This window comes from Mustela lutreola, chromosome 15 (assembly GCF_030435805.1).
Source record: "Mustela lutreola isolate mMusLut2 chromosome 15, mMusLut2.pri, whole genome shotgun sequence".
NCBI lineage: Eukaryota > Metazoa > Chordata > Mammalia > Carnivora > Mustelidae > Mustela > Mustela lutreola.
The window spans coordinates 8,412,763-8,436,860 of NC_081304.1; the positions used below are offsets into that span (position 1 = coordinate 8,412,763).

Genomic DNA, 24,098 nt, shown 5'->3' on the forward strand with positions numbered 1-24,098 from the left:
CTCTTGTGGCCTCATTATTAAAGGTTTTCTTTTAATTTCAGCTACAGTTTCTGTGTCACCTGTGCATAGTTCTTTTGGTCAACGTTTCATTGTAAAAGAGTTAACCCCACTGTAGCTAGCAGATTGAGGTGAGGAGCTATGATTTCTTAAGGGCAATTGTCAACACCGGTGGTCTACAGATGAGACTCAAGGATGTGCTAACTATGGCAATCTTTCCCCTTCCAGGATGTTCTGGGGCACTCTTGAGATTAATTCATTTGGGTATTTAATAAAGGAGACTTTGGTGGTTACCTATATTGTGTTCTATTGCTGCCATCAGAAGTTACCCCAAACTTTGTGGTTTTCAACAACACAAATTCATACCTCATAGTTGCTCTAGGTTACATGTCCAACATGGGTCCCACTAGGCTCGAATCAAGGTGTTGGCAGGGCTTCACTCTTCACCGGAGGCTCTGGGGAAGAGTCCCTCTCAAGTTCATGCAGTTGTTGCTGAATTCCATTCCTCGGAGTTGCAGAACCGAGGCCCTTGTTTCTTTGTTGGCTGTCAGCAGGGGATGGCCAGCAGTTGGGAGATCCCAACTTTCTTCCTCCTTCTGTAAAGCCAGCAACAGAAAGTCAAGTCCACATTTAAGGTTTGGCTTCTGCATTGGCCTCTTTTCTTATGGTTCTTCTGCTCTATCTCTTCTGTTGGTTGGTCTGCCTTCCTCTTCTTTTAAGGGCCCACCTGGCCCACCTGGATAATTCAGGCTATTCCCTTTACCTTCAGGTCAGCAGATTAGTAACTTCAATATACCTGCAAATTAACACAACAGAACTTAGACTTAGTGTTTGAATAACCAAGGGCTGGACATCATGGGGGGTGTGGGGAGGAAGCATCTTTAGAATTCTTAAGAATGGTCCTACAGGAAACCAATTAGGCTATCAGCATCTCTGTGAAATTAGCCTAGTGGATGGGTTTCCAGTGTTGTTGCCAGCTAAAGGGAGTGAGATAATTGATAATTTTTTTTTTTTTAATGCTAAATGGACCTTACAAGGGAGATTACTTCAGTGCTTGGGATCAAGGGTTTGAAACTATTGGCAGGGAGCATATCCGGGCAGTGAAGATCTAAACTAGGTGATATAGACAGAGAAAGGGGCACCTATTGGAGAAAATAAAATAAAATAATAAAATAAGAGAGGTCACCAAGGGGAAAATCCCTTACTCAACATTATGAGACACATTAGAGATGGAGAGTTACCTACTGATAAGTAAAGCAATACCATAGAAATAGACACCACCCTCATTTGGAGTATAGTTTTGCAAATAAATGAAAAAAAAATATTTGAGTACGTTCAAAAATATTTAAGAAAATACTTGAAGAGATTTGCCTGAGCTAGATATGGAAGAAATCCACGCCCTCCCCATCACCCTCCTTAGTTTTTAAAATTGTGCCCAATTTCCACGTGAGCCTAGCCTCATGAAATATACTCTTTGTAGTACTATGTACATAGTTTTACAGATATAGATATGTAATATTTAAATAAAATATATGCTATTTCCAAATATCTTCAGGAAATAAGAATCCCCTGCTGCCTTCTTTGACAATGTAAATATGTAAATATTTATATTTATATTTATTTATATTATGTAAATATACTGCATGTACATTTCTACTTGTCCATAAGTATTGCTATGGAGATATATAGGTATGGATAAATGTAGAAATTGATATAACTATGCTGTTATCATGACAGACATAAATATAAGACCCTCACTTTCTCAAATAAAAGCTATTGCAATATCACATTTAAACACACACACTCACACACACACACACACTCACACACACACACACAAGATCATCCCAAGTTTTGTTTTTACCCAGATTCCATGTTTACATACATGACCCTTTCTCTTTTTTAATCCCTCTTGGCGTAGATGTCGCTCTCATCCAAACGTCCAGAGTCATCCCGCAATTGCAAGTCCCTTTCCAGGACAATGGGAAATGTACTCCGTTTACATGTTCATTTTGTGGTCATTAGGGTTTCCTGTCCATGGTCCTTCTGTGAATTCCCTTCAGGCTTAGTTTGGCGCATGTTTGTAGGAGTGACTGGAAGACACAGAGGCGCAGAGTCTGACCTACCCACAGTACTTGGGGTTTTTCAAATCATACATCAGTCTGGGTCAAGCTGACTATTGTCCGGTGTTCAGGTCCTTGACTGGAAGGAACAGGGCTAAGGGAGAAAAGAAATCATATCCTGTCAATAAGCGCTGAAAATATTTAGTGTGGCAAGCTCTGTGTTTTCTTTCTTATGAAAAGCTGATTAATATTCAGTGGTTGAAGGTTAATACCCCATTCATTTTATTCACTTTACATCCTGCACACAGCAGTGACTGTTCCAATTTCAACTCCTAATTCATACAAATCTGGTTCCAATCAGGAGATTAGTAACTTACTGCCTAAGCAGAAACAAATCACACAATTGCTAAGCTTATCTTTCTACCCATGCACAGACATGTATATGTGCTTGAAATGGACTCATTCATGGAGAGATGCAAATGCACACAGACCAGCAAGGCCCAATCAAGGTGGATGTATCTAGGAAATTGTGTTTGCTTATGCAGGCATGAGAAAGGAACAGATAGATGAAACTAAGCCCGGAAAAGCATTGTCTAAATAAATTCATGTGTGCAAAGGTCTTTAACCTTATTCAATACATGTATCTCTGCAAAGTTTTCTGTATTACAAATATTCCTACGCTGAATCATATCCTAAAAGTATTACGATGAAACATTATTAAAAGACTCTTTATACTCTTTTTGTAGAATATGGTATTATTTTGTAAGTTACCCACCATCAGTCACTCTTTTTATAGCGCATAAACTTCTGATACTAGAGAGGTTTTCGTAAAGTTGGACAGATCACTTTTTTTTTTTTTTTTAAGAAGATGAAATTGCAGCAGGGGGAACTCTAGCGTAATGATAATGAAGGTTTTTCTGATCATATGAGTAAAGCTTCAAACACAGGTCACTAAAGTAGGGAGGGGATTTGAATTTCCTGAAGATCTTTTGAAATCGTATCTCATTTGTCTGGAAAGGATTAAGGAGAGGCCTGCAGGGGTCTGTCTTAGGGCTCCTTCCAGGTTAGTGGGCCTGTGACTTGGGGATATCTGTCTGTAGTCACCGTAGGAAAGATAAGTTTAGGTGGACATATGCATTCAGGGTAGGAAGGAGAGGACTGGAGGCATGTTAAGAAGTTTCCATTTTTGGAGGATGGCACACAACAGTTGACTTAAAGAATTGGTCATCTCAGTGACTGGCAATCTAATGGTAAAGATAACTGGTACTAAGGTTTTTTTTCTTTCTTTCTTTCTTTCTTTCTTTTTTTAACCAACGTTTTTTTATTGTTGTTTTTGTTTGTTTTTTTATTGTTGTTGTTGTTTGTATTTCTTTCTGAAACCAAACCAAAACAAAACAAAAAAATAATAATTCATTGGGATAAAGAAAGTTTTAGTATTTTATGCCATGACTGCTTTATTCGAGACCTTGATTGTGGTTATGATTTTTTTTTTAAGATTTTATTTATTTATTTGACAGACAGAGATCACAAGCAGATAGAGAGGCAGGCAGAGAGAGAGAGAGAGAGAGAGAGGAGGAAGCAGGCTCCCTGCTGAGCAGAAAGCCCGATGTGGGACTCAATCCCAGGACCCTGAGATCATGACCTGAGCCAAAGGCAGAGGCTTAACCCTCTGAGCCACCCAGGCGCCCATGATTTTTTTTTTTTTTTTTTTTTAACAAAAATGTATTTCCTAAAGCTTTGCAGAGCTAGGTATCCATGAGATGCTGTTCCAGCTTGTCCGAAGGCGCGAATCTCATCTATCTTCAAGACTCCTGGGATTCTTTCCTTCGTTCTTTTCGTCTTTAACTCTTAGGTTCATGAAAAGGGCAAAATACAGAGTTTGATGCTTAAAAAAATGCCATTACCATAAACAAACACATAAACAATCCTGTCTTGGAATCGTGTCTCTTTCCTTTACCAGACCAAGTGGCCTTGCCCTCTTTTTCTTTTTCTTAAGATTTTATTTATTCGTGAAACAGAATGAGAGAGAGAGCGTGCTCCCAAATGCACGCCAGTGGGAGGGGTGGGAGTGGCAGAGAAAAAAAAAAGGAAACGCAGACCCTCCACTGAGCAGGGAGCCTGATGGGGGGCCCCACCCCAGGAACCCAGCTGAGATCATGACCTAAGTCAGAGGCCTCACTGACTGAGCCACCCAGGTGTCCCTGGGCTTCTCTAAATGTGTGAGTCTGGGCTGAGGATGACATAATGAGAAAGATAAAGATGGCAACTGGCACGTGGTAGGACCTCCATGGTGACAGTTCACCACGCCTTTGTTGTGAGGACTGTGTGGTCTATATTTGTGAAACATTTGGAAATCTACACAGTGCTAAACAAATTATGCATCATTATTACTTCTTAGTGTGGCTATATTTCAAATGGCCAGAGTGGTCTACAGCTGCCCTGTATCTGTCTACTTTCCAACCAAATTCCAGCTCTATGGAATTCCAGTGATCAGCTGTGCTCTCTTGGAATTGTAGGAAACATAACCCCCTGAACTCTTCAGCAAGTCAAACATCTTCCAGTCTGCAGAGGAAGGCCTGAGTCAGCAACAGCCTGAGGAACCAGGGAAGTTTCTATCAGTGAGAATCGTACTGCTAATAAAATTTATGACATCCCTGTCAAAAATGTCTGAAAATATGGAAGCCCAGATCAATGTCCGGATTTCTGTCATGGGTGCTAATTCAGCTCTACCTGGGGAAGAACTTGGAGTCTTAACTGGGGCTTTCCTAACCACCTTCTCAGCCACGCCACCCTTTTCAAGTTGTGGCAAAATACATATAACATAACAGTTATCACCGTAACTCTCTCCGGGTCCCTGGCAACCACCATTCTACCTCCTGTCTCTGTGAATTTCATTACTCTAGCTACCTCCTATGAATGGAATCGTACTGATGTCTCCTTTTACAACTGGCTTATTTCACTTAGCATCACATCCTCAAGGTTCAACCATGTGGTAGGTGCCATCCCTTTTTGTGTGAGCAGAGAGTGGTAGTGATATCCCTCAGTAACAGTTGCGAGGGGGGGGGGGGTCAAGGAACCAGCATGTTTAGGGTCTCTATGAGGTCACTGGATACTGACAAGAATACAGTGTGTGAGGGCAATATTAGCCTCGCTGGTAATTGGTGTTGATCAACCACGGTTAGCAGCTCCAGACTATCAGGGGTTCTGAAGAAAATTCTAGAAGACACGGACTCCTGACAGAAAAGTCCACACCCTCAGCAATCTGGGGGAGTCAATCACTTTGAGGAGACTTGGAGGTTGTGTTGTAATGGGGCTTCTCACTGCTGACCACCTAGCACTCTGTTTCTATTTTACCAATGCCATCAAGAGGGATTCTGGCTTGTGGAAATACCATGTTCTCTTGCTGCCTTCGGGTGACTGTAAAAACTAAAAAAAAAAAAAAAAAAAAAAAAAAACCAAAAAAAAAAAAAAAAAAACCCAAGCTGCAGCTCCACACAGGGTGTCTAGCCAAAATGCAAAGTTTTACCACAGCGCACAAGTAGACAGTGTTTTCCAAGTGCAAGAACAGAGTGAGGTGCCTTTCAGCACCTTTTCTGCCACTTCTTTAAAAATGATTTAAATTGGAGGCAATAGCATCGAATGCTGAACATCTGACACTCAGACAAGACTTAATGAATCATGCACTTTAACAACATCACTCTTCTCCAGCCACTTGACTTGGCGTCCATGGTGGTTGTTTTTTTTCCCACAAAAACATTTGTTCTGCAGACCATTTGCTTGTTCGAGTGTCCTGGGCAACTCTTCATTCGTGGCAAGGAGAGCTGGCCCATTAGAGGCTGCAAACCCGAGCTCGCCTCCTGTCCAGTCTCGCTGGGTCCAGATTTCACAGTCAGAAGGCAACAGTGGTCCTCAGGAACCCGGCTGAGAACCACCTTTGGTTTCTTCCTGCTCAGTCTGTTGCAGGAAATTTAAGCTGCACGACCAGGGGTTCCCAACCCTACAACATCCAGCATTGTTATTAGACCGGTTTGAAACAAACTAGCAAAAAAAGTAATGGTTTTGTGGGTAGGAAAATACCAGTATTGGGAAAAAAAAGACAGCAATTCTGATATTCACGTTGGGGCATTATCCTCCTTGTCATTAATTACTCCTCCTTCTGTGGGGTATGGCTGTGGATCTCACGGCTTGCCTGGCAATTGTTAAGATCACAGGCAGAGAGGACAGAAGCTGCCCAGCTTCGCCAAGGACCATAGGCTTTGTCTCACACACTTTTTGGATGGGTCACTAATTCGGTGCTATTGGCAGAGAAAGCAGCGGGCAGGGAGTGGGGAGGGGAGGGGGCGTTCTCTCCAGGCTGTAACGTATGCAAACAATTTAATCTTCCGATCCAATCCTTAATGTAAATGTTTAATATAAACCTGATGTTAACACAATGTACATGAATTTACTGGCAGGCAAAGCTGAGATTTACATCACTCTGAAGATCAGATGTTCTTTGCAGCAGGGGTTGGGGAAGTCTTTAAATATGGCAAGGTTTTCCCTCTGAATGGCAGGTGCATCCCTAAAGCACACACGCCCAGTGCTCCACTGGGGGATCGAGTGCTCACAGATGCCGGATTCCGGTGTGCAAGTTACAAGATCCTCAGTTGCTTCTTTGTATCCTGCCCCACTGCAAATGACACCTTAGATTCTAGCCCAGTTGCTGGCAAACTAAGGTCTGCAGGACAAATCAGGGCCACAGACTGTTTGCCTTCTGAACAGCTTTAATGTGATATAATTGATAAATGCAAATAATAGCCCATATGCAATGTGTACAATTTGATGAGTTTGGACAGATGAAGACACCTCCGAAACTGTCACCACCATTGAGGTAATAGACGTAGCCATCACCGAAAGTTTCCTTGTGTTCCCTGGTTTCTTTCCCCTTGTTTTTGTTTTGTTCATTTTCGTTCTGTATTTTGGGGATGAGAACACTTAACATGAGATCTACCTTCTTGACAACTTTTTAAGGGAAGGTATTTCATTGAAACAAGTTTGGTTTTACAAGATGAGTGTGTTCTGGACATCTTCTGCACCACATGCCCTCTGTCATTAACAATATTGCATTGTCCCCGGCCTGTTTTTGCATAGCCCACAAGCCAAGAAAGGGCTAACAGGTTGAAAGGAATAGAAAAGAACAGGGAAATAATGTTTCGGGACATATGAAAAGTACATGAAATTCAAATTCCCGTCTCCATCAAGTTTATCGGATGGATAAACTCAGAACGCAGCGGTGCCTGATTGCTTATTTAAGGTCTGTGACTGTCTTTGCAACATCCTAAGAGTCGAGTCATTGTCGTGGTGACTCTATGGCTCAGGGAGCCTAAAAGACTCACTGCTTGGCTCTTTACAGAAAATGTTTGCTGTCCCCTGCTCCACGCAGTGCACGCAGAAGTGATAATGTAATGGTGGTTAGCAATTATTAGTGGTTTCTTTACACTGTGCCCAGGGTACGCACACTGACTGCCCATCAACGCATGGCATGCCACGTGTTCATTTCCACTTAAAAGAAATTATATTTGCTAAGTGTTTGTGCGATTGTCCCCCTCACAGACCTCACCTTTGTCTACTTCTACGCCTCCAGCTTTGGTCATTTCTACATGTTAACGATCTCCTGAAAGAACGAATAGGAATAAGAGTTTCTTTTTGAATCCTTCCAATCTGACCGTGGCTTCAGATATTTAAAGCTGTGTAAATTAGGTAATTGCCCCAAACTGACTCATCACCAGCCTTACCTCAGGAATGTAAGAAATGCCCCGGACTGAATGAAGAGGGTGTGAGGCGGGGACCCAGACCTTTTGTCTGTTCGGTTTTTTCATTTTTAAGTTTTACCAGCGATGCTAAGAATGAGCCTGATGTGGGAGCCACCAGCCAAGATAAGTATTTGATGGTACACTTCTCAGAATGATAAAGTCTATATTTTGGATACCACCTGATTAGGAACTCCTGGGAAGTGAAACTCATGTCCCTATTTTTGTAACCTCTGACCTCCCAAGCCCCAAGTCCCTCCTACCCCCGGCCCACCACAGCCACCAGTGTAATGAGACAGAACTTTGCATGAAGGAGGTACCCAAACCGGGTTTCTTGACGGACTTGATAGTGCAGTTCCTAATAATAAATGTTGACTTCCCTCCCCTGCTCAGGAAAGAATTTTCCTATGAAAATAAAAGTGTACTCACAGAACATTTGAATTCTTACATGAAAATATTTAGAGCAGTCTGGGACTGGCTCAGGTTATAGCTTTTTTGGTCCCGGCCAAATTTTCACAAAGGAATCAGCCTGACCCTAATTGAGATAGCAAATTCCTACCTGGCCTTACTGTAACCTCCTAGAAGGGTGAGTAGTAATTATCAACAGATTTAATATCTGCAGTTTTATGATAGGACCCTAATTTTTCCCTCTAAGCTTTTAGGATTAATTTCCCCAGTTTACAGGCTGTATGGCCTGTGGCCCCTCTGAATGAAATAATTAGCTACACATGCTATCCAACACTCTTCTATACTTTGGCCCCTCATTAGTTTCAAATCTCAATTTAATTTCCAGGAGAAATAGTTCAGGGTTTCCTGAGACTTAGCAATTGAATCTGACCAACGGCAGGGGGTCCCATACCCAGACTGCTTTTTTCCTGGTCGGCCTCACCACCACCTCACCCCCGCCTCCCATCAGATCTCTTTAAGATTCAATTTTGCTGCCTCTGTATTTGCAAATGGGACAGACCAGAAATTGTTTCCTGAAAACCAAACGCTTCCATTTGTTCTCTTCCTAATTGCTCCTGGAGTCTGATTTGAAGCCAGGAGCTTTTGGAACAGCTTTCCTTAGGTGGATTTGCGGTAAATTGGTGTGGCTCTAGAATTGAACATCTGAACTGCTAACTCAAGAAAAATGATGCTTATTTGCAATTCACTTGATGGTAATTGTATGCAAAGACCAATTTTGTCCCCATTGTCACAACTCTCATGCTATTCCTCAAACCCTGGAGCACATGGTGGGTTCCATTCTTGGTTTCAACTTTCAGATGGGCACTATGGGTTTGACCAACCTGGAGAGGGTTGACTGGTGGCATCTTATCAATGAGCTCTGAGCCCTATTTTCAGTACCAGTTAAGTAGTAGATTTTAGGGAAGATAAAAATGTTTGAAGGTAATGCTTTGTTACTGTGATAAAGTATCAACTTTTAAAGACTACTTTGGTAAATTCAGATACTAGTTTTAGATAACCTCCTTTTCTTCTTGTCCTACAAAAGAAAAAAAATAAGCGGAAATTTTGAGATGTTAAGAAACCACGAGAAAGGAATACTATGTAAGGAGGCGGACAGGAAGGAAATAAAGAATGGTCTTGTTCTAACTTGCAAAATGGTGAAATGACGCTGGCCATCTGTCATGTCTGGGAAAATATGAACCTGTCTAAAGTGCAAGGCTTTGTGTGTACAATTTACATGGAAATGGGGAGGCACATTGTGTGAGACTTCCCTACTAAGTACTACTTCTGGAAATTTCTTTGACATCTTCGATCAAATGGAGGTTTTTTTTGTTGTCTTTTGTTTTGTTTTCCTCCTTGCCAGGGGAAAAGCTGAGGCCTCTGATAACTATATTCCTTGCCAAGCAGAGATACTATGAGAAAAGTGAGAAAAGTATAGGTTTTAATGTCAGAGAGAAATAAGTTGGATTCTAGATTTAATCATCTATCAGCTGTGTCCAGAGAGGCAGGGATGTCAACCTTATAAGGCCTCGGTTCCCTCATGGCTGTCTTATTCCTCTATGTTTGTATGGAGAATTAGTGGAAAAAATATGTACTATAATCTATTAGTAAATATTACTTCTATATCAAGGCTCATGTTTCAGTATTTTAAAACGTGGCCATTTTTGTCTTAGGCACTTAAGTCCTCCTTATCCAGGCCTGGACACACTGAATTCTTTTTCTGCTGTGTAGTTTTGCTCATTTTTTTTTTTTTTTAAACAACCTAAGTTATTTAAATTGTGGGGAAAAAAAAAAAAACAACAAAACCTCATGGAGTGCTTGCCTGGTCAAACATACCCTGAAATTGGAATAATATGGATGTGATTAGCTGGCTCCGAAAAGAATAGTCCATAAATTTATGAATCTTTGCAAAAACAAAAGTACACAAACCTTTATGAAGCTGCCATGGAATTTTCCATGAAGCAGCGGTTGTCAAAAGAGGGGAGAAAGAGTATTGTTTGTTTTATTTTGTTTTGAATGAGGGAGAGAGTGAGGGGGGAAGAGAACAGTGGACTCAGGTAAGTAAGTTGAGGGCAGATAGAGAGGTTAAAGACAGAGGGCATCTGGCATCCTCCTCCTAAGGACCAAAGGTTACTCTCAAGCAGAGCTATATTTGAGACACTAGAAGGGGTTCCATTGGAAAATAGAGAATAGGAAGAAAGAGGGGTTTGCTGCACTTTTCCTGAAGATTAACAGTCTGACAGACAGACCAAAGGGAAACAATCCATTGGCTTAAGTCCATGCCCAGCTCCCTTTCCTCATGCTGGCTCCTAACTGAACGGACTTTCCTACTTGGGTCTGTGTCTGCAATCCATACTCATTACTACATTTGCAGGTTCAACAATTAATCCTCCAAAAACTTTCCTGACCCACTACATCTCATGACCCATCACTTACTCATCGTTCTATTCATACTTAAGTATGTAGTATGAACTATAGTATATGAACACTGTTGTCTTCTTTCCAGTTATAGTTATTTAACACATACCTTTTCTCTTTCTTTCTCAGCGATAATTCTGAAAGCAAGAGGTTATATTCTGACGTTTTATTAATCCAAAAGATAATAGGACCTAGAATCATACCAATCACATAATAGGCAACTTTGTAATACCTGTTGGAGTGAATCTATTTGATTGTATTAAAAGAAATGACAGAATTACCTACTTGGTCTCATCCTATTGCTTAGTTCACAGCTAATTTTATTGCTCACTTTAGACTGTATTGGCTGGGGTTGGAGGATTTGATTTAAAAATGCCATTATTAAGCATGAAGGATAGCAAAGCGATTAGTCCTCACGTATCATGCTAAGTCTTGACTGGAAGTTTGTCTTCTTGAAGCTGAAAGAGAAAAAAGTAGAATCTGGTGGCCCTCCTAGAAGATTGTAGCAGTTCCTGGCCCACTGATTTGCCATGAAACAAGATGGCTTTAGGATTAAACCTTCGTGCCCTTTTTCTTGCTTCATTATCTGTAGGTTCTATTGCAGATGGGGGGCTGCTAGCTGGGCGCATTATCCCCAAATGAGCAAAACATTTTAGGGATGATGTCACACCAGAATTTCAGTTCTTAGAGTAATTTAAGTCCCTTTCCCCTCCACATACTCTTCTTCAGCGCCCCTCATCATCTTTGACCCTCTACCATCCTGAACGGACGCTTGTTTTAGAAATGGACTGAAAGAGAATTGTATCAGAATCCCCTAGGGTTCAGAGAGAAGAACATCATGGTATGACTGTCTTCATAAGAAAGATTTATAAAGTCCTATGGGACAAATGTCCCATGATAGGGAAATGCAGTTTTGATTAAGTCTTTTGTTCAGAAGTGGTCTTCAAGGGCATGAGTCCCTTCGGGCTGCTCTGTCAATCTTAGCATATTATTTAATATTATCTTTGTTGTTACTCAGCTCTACTCGAATTTCAAAGATGGCTGCCACAGCTTTAAGGGATCACACAAGGACCTGTCACCTCCCCTCTCTGGCTCTTCTCAGTCACAAGGAAACTTTTCTTTGAAACCTGTCCCTTTTCAGACTTCTCTTACATGTCTTTGGTAAGAAGTGGGTCACTTTTTAAAACCAATCACTCAAGGAGAAAAGAATTACGTAATTGAGTGGGGCAAATCAGTATTCATCCCCCTTCAGTCTCATGTTCAAGGAATGAACAGTTGAACAAAATCCAGGCAGGCTGGCATGGAAGGGTGAGTATTGCTTGGGTATGTGGGTGATGCCATTAATAAAGGGCAGTGTTTGCTATACTGAAGAGTGTACCACAGAAAGAATGCTTTCATTAAAATGAGGTACAAACAGATCTGCTAAAAGGCGACAAAGACTGGGGCACCTGAATGGTTCCATCAGTTAAGCAGCCAACTCTTGGTTTTGACTTAGGTCATGAATCTCAGGGTCCTGGTATTAAGCCCCACATCAGGCTTTGCACTCAGCAAGGAGTCTGCTTGAGAATTCTCTCTCTCTGCAAGACTAGGATAGGACAATGGGTACTCTCACAGGAAGTGATGTTGACCTCTTGCAACATAGTCATTGCCAAAGACACAGTGTGATCAATCAGTGTCCCTTCAAGCTTTTGCTGGATACCCTATCTCTAACATAAACAGCAGTAGCAATACTATATAAGAACTGCATTAAGTCTCAAGTTTGATTTAATGCCAAATCCTCCAAAAAAGAACTAGCATTGAGGGAAATGGAGATAATCAGAAGTTTAGACCTCAATTTGAGTTGTTTTTATTGGCTGGCATAATGCACGGATTCTTTCCCTCTTCATGGAATAAAATATGATACCACATTTCTTTACAATTAAATTAAAGCTAAGTATCAACAAAGACATTATCATTCATATAATGCACTTGAAAGATATTGCTGGTACTCTATTGGAGTAAAGGATGGAATGCTTTTATTTTGTTGCTTTATGAAATGCCAGGTTTTCAGGGCAAATCCTATTAAGGGGTTTGGTTCCTGCCTGATATTATACTTTGTTCTCTGTTAGCTGCCACTGCATGGAGATGTCTGAAGATTACTCAGGCTGTGGTTGAGCTTAATCTAGAAACTGGAATTTCTAAATTGGGGAAATTTGTCCATTCATTTATTCTCTCATCTTTTTATCAACTATCTATCATATTTATAATAATTTTATTATAATTGGCTGATTACTTATCAATTCCCTCCACTAGTCTGTAAGCTTATGGTGAAACTGGTTCCCAGTTGTATCTTCAGGACCTGATGTAATAAGTACTCAGTCAATATCTAGTTAGTGTTGGAACTCTCAGTGAATTCTAATCTGGGAAGGAAGATAAGACATTTAGTAAACAACAACAGAAATGAGATTTTAGTCTGAGGGGCTGCCACAAGAGATTTACTAGAATTTTGAAGATGGATAAAGATCCCAAATAATATCCTCATTCATGTTTTAGGGGAAAAATTATCTATTATCTATCTCTCTATCTCTCTTATCTATCATCTATCTATCTATCTATCTATCATCTACCTACCTATATAGCACACTTCAGTTCTATATTTAGAAGCTATAAACAAGCCAAGAAAATCTATTGTTAAAAAAAGTTTTGCAGAGTATAAATATATTTATGGCAGTGTTAACTCAGCCTGTTTTGTTTTGTTTTAATTTAAAATAAAGGCAATCTACATCAGTTTCTTAAAGTTGCTTTTCTTTATAATTTCTTTAAAGATTTTATTTACTTAAGAGAGAGAGAGACAACACATGAACAAGGGGAAGGAGCAGAGGGAGAAGGAGAAGCAGACTCCCCGTAGAGCAGGGAGCCCGGCCTGGGTCTCAATCCTAAGACCTCGGGACTGTGACCTGAGCCAAAGGCAGCCGCTTAACCAACTGAGCAACTCAGGCACCCCAAGTGTTACTTTTCTATCCAATTTAGCACATCCTCCACTCGAGCCCTTAAGCCATTCACATTTATTCTCCTTATTGATTTGATCCTATAGAAGCCCACCATCTTGCTTTTTGTTTCTATTTGTCCTGTACATTTTTTCTTTTGGTGTTCTTTTCCTTCTTTTTTGGGGGGAATGGTTATTAACTGAGTACATTTACTTATCCATTTTATTTCATTTATCTATCTATTTATTTATACTGTATGATTCCATTTATATAAAATTCTAGAAAAGGTATACAAGTCATAAGTGACCGAAAACCAATCAGTAGTTGCCTGGGGATTCACGGAGAAAAGAGAGAGGCAGGAAAGAGAAACTATAAAAGTACAAAAGAGAAATCTGGGGGGTGACTGACATGTACATAATTATGATTGTGGTGATGGTTTTATAAATACATACATATGCCATAACCTAACAAATTATGTATCATTAATATGTGCAATTGAATCCATATCAATTATATCTCTTTTAAATGTTAAAATTTTTTGAGGGGAGAAAATAATATTAAGAAAATTGTACATATTCAGGCAAAATCAGATGAGTGCTTCAATAAGGGACTCTAACTGCAAATATATAAATAATGATATCCAACATTTGGGTCAATGAGATAAAGGGTATCATTTATTTTTTTTATTATTTTTTTAAGATTTTATTTATTTATTTGACAGAGGTCACAAGTAGGCAGAGAGGCAGTCAGAGAGAGAGAGAGGGGGAAGCAGGCTCCCTGCTGAGCAGAGAGCCCAATGCGGGGCTCAATCTCAGGACCCTGAGATAACGACCTGAGCTGAAGGCAGAGGCTTTAACCCACTAAACCACCCAGGTGCCCCGGGATATAATTTATAATATTGATGAAGGAAGACAAGAAAAAAAATGGGAAAAAGATAAGAAATTTTAACAAATCTTTCCTCTGTAAGGACAGGAAAATGGAAGTGGGGGCTCATGGATGGGTTATAAAATGAGTTTAGTGGATTGGGAGCCAACATTTATTAATGTATAATGTGTTATTTGCCCCAGGTCTACAGGTCTGTGAATCATCAGGCTTACACACTTCACAGCACTCACCATAGCACATACCCTTCCTAATGTCCATAACCCAACCGCCCTATCCCTACCCCCCACCCCACAGCAACCCTGTTTATTTCCCGAGATTAAGAGTCTCTTATGGTTTATCTCCCTTCTGACCAAATCTCATTTCACTTTTTCCTTTCCCTACACTCCCTCCTTTATTTTTATACTCTAGTTAGAATTAGTGCTGTGCCATTTCATTTACCATGCATCATAAATGTGAGAACTGTATTAGGATTCTCTAGAGAAACCAAACTAATATATACATATGGAGATTTATTATAATGAAGAATTGGTTCTTGCAATTGTGGTGCCTGCAAAGTTGCACTGTCTTCTGTCTGCAAACTGGACCAGGTAGCATAATTTCCAGTCTGAGTCCAAAGACCAGACAACCAGAAGAGTAGATGGTATCAATCCCAGTACAAGGGCAGGAGAAGACTGTTGGACTAATGATCACGGTTCAAACAGATGGACCACAAAAACTAAGGGGACAAGTTTCTCCTTCCTCTGCCTTTTTGTTCTACTCAGGCCCTCAGTGGATTGGATGATGCCTACTTGGACTGCGGGGGTTGATTGACTTTAGTGAGTCCACAGACTCAATTGCTAACCTCTTCCAGAGAACACCCTCGCAGACACACCCAGGAATAATGTTTCACCAGGGCACCCCATGGTACAGTCACCTTGACACATAAAATTAACCATCACAAGAACCTGAGAGCAGAATGATATCTTTCTCACATGTTTTACTTGTGCAAATGTTATCAGCCCTAGATTGGATATTATTTTTGTTTTAAATAGTCTTTTGTCTTCTAATGAAAGCAAAGAAAAAAAACCCAATATTTTAGTATATATCCATATATGTACATTTTCAGTGCATTTCTTTCTTTCCTATAGATTCAAGTTTCCATCTTGTATTATTTCATCTGTAGGCTCAAGAAATTCCTTAGTATTTCTTGTCATTTATTCTCTTGACATTCTGATCTCATCCTCATTTTTGAAGAATATTTTCACTGATTAAAAAAAATTATGCAATGGCCCTTTTTATTTCTTTCACTTTATTTTTTTAATTAAAAAAAAAAGACTTTATTTGACACAGAGAGAGAGAGAGCACAAGCAGGCAGAGCAGCAAGCAGACAGAGGGAGAGAGAGAAGCAGTCTCCCTGCTAAGCAGGAAGCCTGACTCAGTGCTCTATCCTAGGATCCCAGGATCATAACCTGAGCTGAAGGCAGACACTTCACTGATCAGACCATCCAGGCACCCCTGTTTCTTTCACTTTAAAAGATATCATTCCATTGTCTTCTAGCCTCCATAGTTCTGATGAGAAGTAAGCAAAATTTGTACTGTTGGTCATCACTATGTAATGTGTTACTTTTGCTTAATTGCTTTCAGAATTTTCTCTTTATTTTGGTTTTTAACTGCTTGACTATGATGTGCCTATGGTATGGTATTCTTTGTATTTATCCTGCTTGGAGTTTGCTCAGCATCTTGCATGTATAGATCGATGTTTTCCATCAAACTTGGAAAGTATTTGACCCTTTTTTCTTCAAGTTTATTTGTTATTGGAGTTTGTGTGTGCTTTTGTGTTTGTTTTGTTTTGTTTTCCCCCATAGGCTATGTTTTCCTACTGGGATGACAATTATATATATGTTAGATTGCTTGGCATTTCCCCACAAGCTACTGGGGCTCCATCTGTCTCAATCTTTTTGTTTTTCCTTCTGTATTCTTCAGTTTAGATTGTTATTTATCTGTATCCAAAGTTACTCACTCTTTCTTTCTCTAATTCCAATCTGCTGTGATGCCTCTCCATGCTTTTTGTTTTTGCTTTTTAAAATTGTAGTTTGAGGGGCACCTGGGTGGCTCAGTTTGTTAAATGTCTACTTTGGGCTCAGGTCATGACCTGAGGGTCCTGGGATGGAGCCCCATGTTGGGCTCTTTGCTCAATGGGGAACCTGCTTTTTCCTCTACCTCTGTCTGCCACTCTGCCTGTTTGTGTTCTCTGTGTGTGTGTGTCAAATAAATAAATAAAATCTTAAAAAAAATTGCAGTTCTAGAATCCCCAACAGATTCCTTTTCTTATGATTGACAGTCTATTTTTTTCTCATTAAAACTATAGTTTTCTCTAGGTTTAAAGATATTGAAATGTTCAATATCTATTTTAAATCCTTGTCTGCTATTTACAACATCTGGGTCACCTTGAGATCAATTTCCATTGTCTGTTTTTTGTTTTTGTCTTATCCTAATTATGGATCACATTTTCTTGCTATTTGCAACATCTGGGTCACCTTGAGATCAATTTCCATTGTCTGTATTTTTGTTTTTGTCTTATCCTAATTATGGATCACATTTTCTTGTCCTTTGCATGGTTAGCATTTCCCTTAGTCCCCAGATAAATATCATAGATAATAGATTATAAGGCATCTGTATTATATTGTCTGTCTAAAGAGTGTTAAGTTTCACCCTGGCAAGTGAATAATATACTAGAGGTTCTCCTTGATCCTGTTGGAGCTTGGTTTTAGGCTTTGTTAGGGCAACCTAAAGTAGTCTTTACTGGAGCACATAGATTGACAAGGTTTACTTAAAAGGCTTGATGTTAGGGGTGCCAGGGTGGCTCAATTGGCTATTTCTGACTCTTGTTCTCAGCTAAGGTCTTGATCTTAGGTTGTTGAGTTCAAGCTCCATGTTGGGCTCCATGCTTGGTGTAGAACCTACTTAAAAGAAAAAAAAAAAAAAGCAGGTTTGAGGACAAATACTTCAGGTTTGTAAGCTCCATTGTCTCTTACAATTACTTAGTGCTTCCACTGTAGCATGAAAGCAGCCATAAAAATATATGTTGTTAGGTCTGACTGTGTTCCAATACAAATTTATTTACAAAAGCTTAACAATCCATTGGCCATGATTTGCTGATTCACTCTCTAGATCATGGGCCTTGTTCCTAGCATCCACTGGTATCCACCTGCATACCTGGGATGTTAATATCATCTCTCCTCAGGATGCAAGAGTAATTCAGTGCCTCCCAGTACCATGTAACCCCTAGAGTCTAAGTTCCATTCTCAATCCTGAAGCAGGCTTCTCTCTGTGAGGGCTCTCCAAGTCTTGCCATGGGCATTTTCAGCCCAGTCCTTGAATAAGGTCTTGCAGAGAACCCTACGCAGACCTCTTGCCCCATTCCTCACTCCCCACTGACCATGTACTCTAAATCTTTCCTGTACCATGCCCTGCAATCTCTGCTTGCATTAGTAATTCCTAATCTCTGGTCTCTGATCCCGCTGCTTAGCAGGGCTGCCATACTCTTTGCATTCTACCATCTGGGGCCTTGCCTGTAAGTGTTGCCTGGCAGAGAGCCCAGGTGAACATGGGGGCTTAGCTCATAAATTTTCCTTATCTCAAGGTTCTCAATGGAGGGGCATCCATTTTCCAATGGTTGCAAATAGTTGCCTTATATATTTTGACCCATTTAATTTTTGTTTACAGGGAAGAGCAACTCCAATACCAACTCTGTTATCAGAGATTGAAGAAGAAGTCACCTCTCATTTAAAAGTTAAAAGTCAATGACTACATTATATAAGGAACTAGAAAAACTAATCCCATTCAAATGGTTTCCAACAGGGCTGAAGTGAGGAGGGCTCCACACGCACAGAGCGTGGGTGTGGCCCCCTTTATCACATTCTGCAATGATTACTGGAGCCCTCTACATATGCTCAGCCTGAAACAGATGCTCTTATGGAAGTTGTAATCTTTTCAACATTTGAATAATGGCTTCTAATTAGAAGTCAATATGTCAACGAGAAATTCCAGAGGCTTGTAACTGATTAGAACTCACCACAAAATTTATCTCCTATAGATTTATTGACATCCCTTTACCTATCAATTCAATAAGAACAAAATTTGCTCCTTCTGAGTGTTAGGCCATGTGCTAGGTACTGAGACCATGAAGGTTAAGAAGACAGGCCCTCGAAGACCTCATAGCCTAGGAGAAGACAATAAACATGCAAAAGAGAGTTGTAAGAGTGTGAAAAATCCCATAAGGGAGGTGAAATTTGGAGTGGTACATCTAATGTATCCAGATAAGCTGGAAAATGTTGAGCTAAGCATTTGCTAGTTTGTAACAATTGATCATGCAGCAGACCCATGTATGTGTGATGGATATTTCAGGCACAGTAGAGCATCTGAGCACAGCCATCACGTAGCAAAGGGACAGTGTGTGCTCTGTGATTAATGTTTATAAACAAGAGATGGTAGAAGAGGCTGGAACAGCAAATAAGACCCAGCTTATGGAGAACCTAACAGGATGTAATAGGGAATTCACATTCTATCCTCAGACAATGAGAACCGGTTGCAGGATTGTTGAGAAGAGCAGTGATATGACCTAAATTAGCTTTTAGAAAGATCTAGGTGGTATGCTGGAAAGGTTCAGTTGGGTGGGAGATTGAAATCAGAGGGACTAATCTTTCTGGTGAGCAGACAGAAATCCTTCAGCTAGGGTGGTGACCCAGAGGCAGCGAGCAGGAGTTACATTTGAGAGATATGTCAGAAGGCAAATTGAGAGGCAGGGTCATTTTATGATGGGATTAAGGAGGGAAGTATTTAGAAAGAACCCTTCTTTGGGGTTTGAATAAATGGATAACGACAGTACTATTAGATGAGAAAGAGAGACAACGGGAAGAACAGATCTGTAGGGTATGATGCTTCATTGAGACTTTCCATCATTCAATCATTTATTGAACAAATATTTAGTGAATGGCTATGTATCAAATGCTGTTCCAGGGAAGCAGTGACTAAGACAGGCAAAGTTCCTGTTTGTATGTGTGGGGGGTGGAGGGGGTAAAACATCTAAAAAACGAATAAGAATTTTAGATATTGAAGACCACAGAGCAGGGTCTAGTGAATGATAGAAAATAAAAGTAAGGGAAAGAATAATGCTTTAGGTTAGAATAATCCTCTTGGGGGAATCTGACATTTGACCTGAGATACACGTCAGAATTTAAATATGCAAAGACCAGAAAAGTATTTAGAAAGAGTGAACTGCAAGTGATAGCCCTGTGGTTGGAAGGGGCTGGACTTACCACTGAACAGAAAGGCTCATGTGCTTGGAGAAGAACAAGTTGGTGGAGATGATGGACCTTTAGGGCATGATAGGAGAGAGTAAGGATGTGGATATTATTCAAACTGAAAGTTCTTCCTGAAGATGTATGTCTCAGGGCACTCTGCTCTTGTGAAAGAGATTTGAATTTGAGAGAGGCTGATGCTTGTCAGACACCTAAATGGAGATGTTCTTCAGATGGTCATATGGAGCCCTGGAACTCCACAGAGATACAATGACTGGAGAAGTAGATTTGAGAGGGATGGACCAAAAGCATACAGGTGACAGTTGCAACCGAGGGTGTGCCTACATGCTCCTAGCAAGAGGCTGCAGAAGCAGAGTCTCAAACTAGCTGTCCATATGTATGGGGTGAAGACAGGCATTTCTAAGCATTAAAAGGCCATAAGAGATGGCAGTATCGTTTTTAGTTACAACATGAGCATCCAGCCAGGTACCTCTCTTTTACATCTGATATGTTCCATTTATTTATTTAAAATTTGGGTCTAGTTGATACACAATGTCCCCTTAGTTTCAGGTGTACAACATAGTGATTCAATTTCTCTATACATTATGCTCTTCTCACTACAAGAGTAGCTGTCATCTGTCACCATACAATGCTATTACAGTACCATTGGCAGTATTCCCTACACTGTGCCTTTTATTCTTGTGACTTATTCATTCCATAAGTGGAAGCCACTTCCCTTTGCCCATTTTGCTTATCCCCCCAGTCCCCTTTCCTCTGGAAACCACCTGTTTGTTCTCGGTATTTATAGGTCTCGTTCTGCTTTTTTTGTTTGTTTATTCATTTGGTTTGTTTTTTAGATTCTGTGTATGAGTGGAATCATATGGTATTTGTCTTTCTTGGTCTGACTTATTTCACTTAGCATAATATCCTCTAAGCCCATCCATGTTGTCACAAATAACAAGAGCTCATCCATTTTTAGGGCTGTGTAATAGTCCATTGTGTGTGTCAGTGTGTGTATATGTGTGTGTGAATGTCCATATATATGTGTGTGTGTGTGTGTATGCTACATCTTCCTTGTCCAGCTACATGAAAAAGGATGAAATAGACCACTTTCTAATGCCACATACAAAAATAAACTCTAAATGGATTAAAGACCTAACTAACTATGAGACCTGAAACCATAAAAATCCTAGAAAAGAGCATAGGCAACAATTACTCTGACATAGGCTGTAGCAATACTTTTTCTAGATATGTCTCCTAAGGCAAGGGACACAAAAACAAAAATCAACAATTGGGACTGCATCAAAATAAAAAGGGTTTGCACAGTGAAGGAAACCATCAACAAAACAAAAAGGCAACCTATTGAATAGGAGAAGATATTTGCAAATGGCATATCTGATAAGGGGTGAATGTCCAAAATATATGAAGAACTTCTACAACTTAACACCAACCACCACCACCACCACCACCACCAAGAACCAATCTGATCAAGAAATGGGCTCCATGCATTTCAAAGAAGTATATATCCTCAGCAGGCACCCTAATTTAATGAAAAGTAAGAATAAGCAGCCCATTGAAAATGAAATCTTGGAGAACACATTTTCAGACAGACCAAGCTATGGATGAACATCAGGTGTAAAACGTAGGCAATTCATATTTCTATATTGTCTTCTACTCCTTTATTTTATTCTGCTCTTACTCTGTCAACGCTAGCATCACTTGGGTAAGTAACGAAGCTATGTTGTGTGTGTTAGTAGCTGCAGGCTGTGGTCCTACACTGTTCTATACCTCAGCGGATTATTGGTTCTTAACTCTTGCGGGTTGAGAGTTTGGGATGGAGTCCAAGTATCTCTCTTGTCTTAAAAGTTGAGCCAAGGTGCTCTACTTCTATGAAGCCTCCCTTTATCTACCCTCAGTGTTTCATGTCTCTGGAATACTGATCTAGTTTGCATCACCATGTGGCTCTCCTTCCTTGTATGTTTGTGTACCAATTATCAAAATCCTCCCCACTTAGATAATTTGGATTTTGAGGTTATAAAAAATGTTTGCAAATTATTAAAGAAGAAAGTCTTGTTTAGCATTATCATCTTCTTTGCATCTTCCTGCTGATATAGTGGGAACTTCCTCTACACGAAATGATAAAGCCACTCGGTGACTCCACGAACTTGGACGGACCTGGAAGGCAATCTGGTGTCTCCATCAATCCTCTGACTGATTTCTTTCTGCCACTCATTCCATCTAAGAAACATGTTTGTCATTCATTAAATTGATGTAACACAGCATATTAAGTCAAGCTTTTCTGCTTAAAATTTGCCTAGAATCCTGCAATGGTGATAGTTTTGGCTGTCATGTACTTTCTTATAGACTGAATGTCAAGTAAATATATAGAGAGAAATAAGCATACTTTAATAAAGGATATAATATTAAGAGCAACTACTTCCAACAGAGTTTTGAATTAGAATGATGGATTTGTCAATCTTAAAATAAAAAGTGAACGAAGTAACACAAGCATATTACCATTGGGCGTGCAGACTCTGGTTGATAGTTGGTGGAACAGTTCTAGGGTCCTTTTACTGACATCCATAATCTTCCTGCAAGAAGCACTTTTTAGAGCAAGCAGAGGGAACAGTCTGGAGGTAGTAGTGAGCTTTCCGCTGGGAACTCTGTTGTTATTGATTCTGGCCTGTAGGCAAATTCCAGTGGTATCTCAGGGTCCCCCAGTCTGAGAACTGGATTCCTATAGGGACTGTAGCTGCCTCTGGCTATGACACACCCTTTGGCAGAAACTCTCAGCAGTTGTCAGTTGCAGTTTCAGTATAGAAATAAATGATTTATCATCCCCTGAAAATTGGTGATGGTGAGCAAGACAGATGGGACAACTCCCTGAAACTTTATGGATCTAGAGGGGGCTTGAAGGGAGAAAGTTCGCTTTTACCTTGCTTTAAATTTTTAAAAAATTATTATTTTTTGACATTTCCTTTCAAATCATGGCTTTTTGGGGGATAGAAAACAGACAGAAATAGATGAAATATGAAAGTATCGTAGGAAAGTGTACAAAGCAAAATTTTTTTTGCACATAATAGGTGATCAGTGTTCATTGTATGTAATGTGGGGATTTGAATATGGTAAATAATAACCTGTATAAGTCAAAGAATACTCTTCCCTTTGAAAATGTATGCCTTATCTAAAATGGCTCCATGCAGTTAAAGGCTTATCTACATAGAAATGTTTTCTCTCTGCTGTGTGGCATAGGGGCTCCATCTGTAAAGTCAACAGACAAAAAGTTAGGAAAGAGGTACTATCAAACTCTTCACTGGTCACTACCCGACAAAAGCAGCCAGTAGAAAAGCCATATTAGATCAAAAGAGGCTGGTTTCGTGAGATTTTTTAATTACTTCTGTGAATTATAGAAATCAATTTCAGGAATTTAAACATTAAACAGTATTAAAAGGAAGGATCACATTCTATTTATCTTTGAGATCTGCTATTGAGAGGTCTCAATGAGAAATGTTAAAGGACTAATCCCTAGTTTGCCAACTATAGAGTCAAAGAGTCTCAATATCCTTGAAATCAGAGTTCTAGAATCTTAGAACCAGTAGAGAAATTAGAGTCCATAGTTACTGCTTTAGATGTCACAGCTTCTTGGAGGAATTTTGGATGAGGTAAGAAAATGAGGATTTTACCCATAAGCTAAAGTAGATCTTTCTCTTTCACTTTCTGAGATGCTGCTTCCAGACTTCCTAATGAGGCTCAAAGAGCATTAAATCTATAATATAGAAAATAAATTTAGATAAGTTCTTTTAAATGGCCCCAAACTGATGTAGTGTGAATCTATCTTCTTCCAAGGAAGAAAGAAAACAACTAACAGACTGAGGGGCATTCTGAAATACGTAAGTGTCCCGTGAGTCTTCCTGTTTTCCTTCTCAGGCCTCTCAACCTACTGTCCCATTGGAATGAGGCTTGCAAGATGCAGGGTAAGATGCATCTGGTCTTAACTGATGAGGTTGTCCAACGTGTCCAGGTTGCTGGCAAAAGTAAGATGCATCTGGTCTTAACTGATGAGGTTTTCCAACGTGTCCAGGTTGCTGGCAAAAGTCACCATTTTTTCTCTACCCTTAATGAAGGAGGAAGGAGTGGAGGGACACACACCTATAGAAATCAGAGTGCAGATGGATGATAATAGAGTGTCTTCATGTTATCCCCCAATGCCAGTATTTATAGAATTAGGACAATAGTACCATTGATCCTGTTTTT

General features: G+C 40.0%; 1 long non-coding RNA gene across 2 annotated transcripts in view; it reads left to right on the plus strand.

The window, feature by feature from the left end:
• Positions 1-24,098, plus strand: part of LOC131816526 (uncharacterized) — a 67,702-nt gene that overhangs the window by 37,657 nt on the left and 5,947 nt on the right. Inside the window, exon 1 of one of the 2 annotated variants that reach the window (XR_009348093.1) lies at positions 8,352-8,435. The exons of the other annotated variant lie outside the window; for it this stretch is intronic. This is a non-coding gene — a long non-coding RNA (uncharacterized LOC131816526). Of the gene's footprint in view, positions 1-8,351; positions 8,436-24,098 lie in introns of those variants that run through there. 2 annotated transcript variants of the gene reach the window in all.